This window comes from Crocuta crocuta, unplaced genomic scaffold (genome assembly GCF_008692635.1).
Source record: "Crocuta crocuta isolate KB4526 unplaced genomic scaffold, BGI_CrCroc_1.0 scaffold912, whole genome shotgun sequence".
Taxonomy (NCBI): Eukaryota; Metazoa; Chordata; class Mammalia; order Carnivora; family Hyaenidae; genus Crocuta; species Crocuta crocuta.
In genome coordinates this window covers 94,180-99,617 of record NW_027531033.1, presented here as the reverse complement: position 1 = coordinate 99,617, position 5,438 = coordinate 94,180, and the positions used below count along the sequence as shown (strand labels likewise).

Below are 5,438 nucleotides of genomic sequence, written 5' to 3'. Positions count from 1 at the left end.
TAAAAAATAATAAGGCTTCAAAGTAGGAAATAAAAGTTTTAAAAATGAAGTAATGATAAACATTAAGCTCTTTAAATATGTAAAAGGGATATAGAATCAGAAAGCAGCCTGGTGGGGGGGGACCAATTGGAAGGATCAATGACAATAATAGTAAATGCATTTGAGGATATTTGGCAGATTAATCCTTCAGTTTTATGCGTTCAGAGATAGGAGGCCAGTAGCATTTCTAAATCTAGGTTTATATTAACCATCTACTTTTCATCAACACTGTGAAAAAGGGTGAAATTAAGAAAAAAAAACCTGTCACTATATGGAGCACTTCTTTTTTTTTTAATTTTTTAAATGTTTTATTTATTTCTGAGAGAGAGAGAGGGAGAGAGAGAGAGAGCATGAGCAGGGGAGGGTCAGAGAGAGGGAGACACAGAATCTGAAGCAGGCCCCAGGCTCTGAGCTAGCTGTCAGCACAGAGCCTGATGCGGGGCTTGAACCCACAAACCAGGAGATCATGACCTGAGCCAAAGTCTGACGTTTAACCAACTGAGCCACCCAGGGGCCCCATGGAGTACTTCTTTAATTGAAGGATAATGTTACACTTAATATTTCTCCTTCAATTTCAAACATTATTACTTTAATTACTTCAAGGAAGTAGTTTCCTCTATCAAAAAAGTTAAGAAAACCAAAGTAGGAGTTTTCAGTTGACACCCAACTGTTCTGAGTTCACCGAAGGTGAAATGTCTTGCTGCACGGAGTAAACTGCAGGAAGCTCTCTGGAGGCTCGTGAGTGGGCTGAGAAGTGGCAGATTAGCTTACGTGGGGGTAAGGTAATGCAGTTAGGGGGGAAAATGAAGGTTAAATAAGCCAGGCTGCATTCATAAGCTGGCAGCCTCCTACTTCTCAGTTCTAATCTTGAAAATGAATCTTGGAGTAACTGGTAACTGTTCCCTAAAAAAAATTAGTTCAGGAAGTTACTGTACCGACAAAGGTCAACATTCTGCTGGTCAGCGTCTGGAAAGAGATTGGCATCCATACAGAAGACATGCTACTTCTTTAGTATAAGATTAGGGTCCTTCAGACTTAATGAAATGTAATTCTGGTTGCTCCTTCTTTTTAAAAAGCTGCTGCTGCTATTTAGGACAAGAAAAACATTTGTAATGAACCAGTAGTGAGCCTTCCCTCTTTATGAAAGGCTAAAAAATTAGCACTCTTCTGTTAGGAAGGGTGATGGTTGAGTGAGGCTCTGTTCAGAATCCATAAAACCATGACATCATAAAAGGTTTGGATAGGATATATGCAAACCTGTTTACCAAACCCAAGAATAATCGAACTGAGTATCCTTGAAACATTACAGAGGTAAACAGTGGGGAAGGGGAAGTATAAGTATTATACATGACTTTTGGAATAAATTACTACAGAAATTATAAAGAAATAGCACGTTTTAAATAATAAAGTAATTCAGGTCAGGGCACCTGGGTGGCTCAGTCAGTTAAGGGTCCAACTTTGGCTCAGGTCACGATCTCAGTTCATGAGATAGAGCTTCACATCAGGCTCTGTGCAGACAGCTTGGGGCCTGAAGCCTGTTTCGGAATCCGTGACTCCCTCTCTCTCTGCCCTTCCCCTGCTCACACTTCGTCTCTGTCTCTTAATAAATAGGTATTAAAAAATGTTTTAAGGGGTGTCTGGGTGGCTCAGTCAGTTAAGCGTCTGACTTCGGCTCAGGTCATGATCTCGCGGTTCGTGAGTTTGAGCCCCACATCGGGCTCTGTGCTGACAGCTAGCTTAGAGCCTGGAGGCTGTTTCAGATTCTGTATCTCCCTCTCTCTTCTGACCCTCCCCTCTTGAGGGTGTTATGCTGAGCGAAATAAGTCAGGCAGAGAAGGACAGATACCATATGTTTGCACGTATAGGATTAGGAGGAACTTAATGGAGGACCAAGGGGGAGAAGAAGGTGGGAAATAGTGGGGGAGAGGGAGAGAAGCAAACCATGAAAGACTCTTGAATACTGAGAACAAACTGAGGACTGATGGGTGTTGGGGGGGAGGCAGGAGATGGACATGGAGGAGGGCATTTGTGGGGATGAGCACTGGGTGTTATATGGAAACCAACTTGACAATAAAATATTTGAAAAAAAAAAGAAATGTAAATGACACAGTAAATCGTCTAAGTATGATAATAAATTTAATTATATGGATGGATTCAAATTGCATATGGCTTAAAATAATGTCTTCATGAAGAAGTAGTGCTTTCTTCCCCCACCATCCTGTTTTCCAAAACAGTTTTGTTAAAATTCTTCACAAATATCCCTGACATCATTGTTTCTATAAGCTTGAGAACCAATTTTGAGTCACCTAACAGCTTTCTGGAACACACTACATTCATGTTCATCTAAGTTGTTGGGTAGAGATACAACACTAATAGGTGCATGCTAGCATCACTGCCACCTTGATATCAAGCCACAAATACCATTTGCATAGTAGTAGGTAAATTGATTATTTCATTCATTCTAAATGTATTTTTTATCTTCTCTAGGTATTTACTGTATTGCAATTTTAAGTGATATTTCAAAGTCTTTTTCACAATGATATCATAAGATTAATATTGCAAAGTCACAACCCCTAAATAATCCTTAGATCTATGTTACATTTCATTGTCTTTAATCCCCCACCCAAATTCTGTAAATGTGCCTCTATAATCACATAAAACTCATATTTTTTAAGTTTATTTTATTTTAAGAGAGACGGAGAGAGAGCGCACAAGAGGGGAGGGACAGAAAGAGAGGGAGAGAATCCCAAACAGACTCTGTGCTGATCTCCTGGTTCATGAGTTTGAGCCCCATGTCAGGCTCTGTGCTGACAGCTCAGAGCCTGGAACTTGCTTCTGAATCTGACTCCCTCTCTCTCTACCCCTCTACTGCTCATACTCTGACTCTCAAAAAATAAGTGTTTTTAAATTTTTTAATTAATTAATTAACAGTAAGGTATAAACATACAACTATTAGACTGTCTAAGCACAAAGTGAGGTGATGGGAGAGCTATAGAGAAACAGGTTACAATTTGATGGTGGTTCTGTTGCATGACAATTCACAAAACGCAAAACAACGTTAAGTGAAAAAAATAGATCACAAGAGAGTATATAAACACTGATTGTATCTATAATGCGTGTATGTTGACACGTGTTGGAAGGGAATTTGAAGGAATATAAGTAGTTTAATGTTCATTTGCATTTTCTTCCTGGAACAGTTATTTAAGTGCATTCTAATTTGGAAAGAATGAAATGAAAAATTATTCCTCATCATACCCCTAAAACACATACACATACCCATATCTTTGCAAATAAATTGTGGTAAAATACGATATTCAGTGTTTGAGATGTTGCAACATTATCTATAAATCAGGGATGTAATTGAAGTTGTAGTTCCCTTCATTATCTTCCGTAGTCTGATGAGGCATTTCTTGATCACTGTTTATTACAGTAATGAGAAAAAAAGGAAATCTTTTCCTCATAAATCCTGACAATCTGCATTTTAAATCTTTCCTCAGTATAAATTCTTTGCTCCTACTAAATAAATACACAAAGTGTAAAGCTTGTTACTGCTTAGTTTCTCTACCTTCCTCTCAATATTCAGTAGCTCATTCTTAACCTTTACCTGTCAGTTGATAGTTGTTCTTTCCTCCAACAGATTGGTACACACAGCTAAGTTTCAGATTTATATGCAGCTAACATGGAATAAATTGAATGCCTACTATATGTCACCCATTGTTCCATGGTAGTCTACAGAGATTTTATCTGATTTGATAGTAAGCATGTGAGGTCTGAAATATTATCCTATTCTTGCTTGACAAGCTCCCATGGTACTTTTTAAGTGGCTAGTTCCCAACCAAAAGAAGGCACATCATAATGTAGTTTTTAATATATACAATAAATTTTTAGAAAGCATACTTTTAAAAATTTTTACTGTTTATTTATTTTTGAGAGAGAGATAGAACATGAGCAGGAGAGGGTCAGAGAGAGATGGAAACACAGAATCTGAAGCAGGCTCCAGCTCTGAGCTGTCAGCATAGAGTCTGACGCGAGGCCTGAACTCACAAACCGTGAGATCATGACCTGAGCTGAAGTCGGACGCTTAACCGACTGTGCCACCCAGGCCCCCATAGAAAGCAGCTTATTTTTAAGAGAGATATTTTTTTCAAAAGAAAAGTATGCTGCTTTTCCTCATTTAATGTATGCTGTTGCTATAAAATTATTATAATGGTATATGGAAGAGTTGATACAAAGCAATGCAAAATTATATAAGCAATTTAAATGAATCCATACATGAAGCAAAAACACTTTAATGACTTCAATTAAATAAAACTTATGAGCTGATAAAATTTTTGAAGTTTTATTTAAATTGGTGTGTGATGTTGACATGGTGACTAATTACAACAGGAAATTAACATAGCATTTCAATACAACACATAAGGCAAACAAAAAAAACTTTTGAAGTAAGATGTGGGAAATCATAAATAACAAGCTGTAAGGACTAAATGGAAGCATCAAGGAGTGATTAGTACAATAAAGTATATTAACTACGAGAATGTTTCCTGACTCATCATATATTATTAAGGCTGTATTGGAGGATTGCAATGCTATCTTCTATGTGACTGCTGGAATGTTACTGAGATTGGAAATGTACACAAGATGATAACTGATATTTTAAGGTGGGGGAAGGAAGGGCGACATGTATGAATTATGTAGAAAAATGAATTGAGAAACTGTCTTGTATGACAAAAGAAAAGGAAGAGTCTGGGAGAAAAGGTAAATATTGCAGAATTAAGAAATGTGACTAAGATATAATGAGATTCATATATGTAAACCATGTATACACAGACTTCCACCTCCTTTTGCTCTTAGTCACACTATGCTTGTGGCTCACAGGAGCAAGAAACCTTGATGAGAAGGTAGTTGTACAGAAAAAGAATTTGAGTTAAAATCAGTGAAAGGAACAGCATTTATTGCATTTTAAAACAGACTCCCGGGGCGCCTGGGTGGCTCAGTCGGTTGAGCATCTGACTTCGGCTCAGGTCATGATCTCATGGTTCGTGGGTTCAAGCCCCACGTCGGGCTCTGTGCTGGCAACTCAGAGCCTGGAGCCTGTTTCAGATTCTGTGTCTCCCTCTCTCTCGGACTCTCCCTTGCTCCCTCTCTCTCTCTCTCTCTCTCAGAAATAAATAAAAAACATTAAAAATTAAAAAAAAAACAGGCCCCCAAATGTAAGTGGCATAAAGAATGCATGCAAAAAAGATACTGCTTTCTAGAAAAGTTCTAAATACCTCTATTGACAATGTACAGCTCACCCAGATTACAAAGAATAATTGGGAGCAGAGACTTTATGGAACATACCTCTCATTTAATTTTGTTCACCTGACACTTGCCTTTGAAGTATATTTTATTACCAATCA

The 5,438-nt window shown here is 37.9% G+C and overlaps 1 protein-coding gene and 1 non-coding gene across 2 annotated transcripts in view; both read left to right on the top strand.

Moving 5' to 3' along the window:
- LOC144237342 (protein diaphanous homolog 2-like) overlaps positions 1-5,438 on the top strand; it is a 522,961-nt gene that overhangs the window by 469,166 nt on the left and 48,357 nt on the right. The window lies entirely within an intron of this gene.
- On the top strand, positions 5,019-5,103 carry TRNAR-UCG (transfer RNA arginine (anticodon UCG)). The gene has a single exon. It is a non-coding gene; the product is annotated as a tRNA-Arg (tRNA).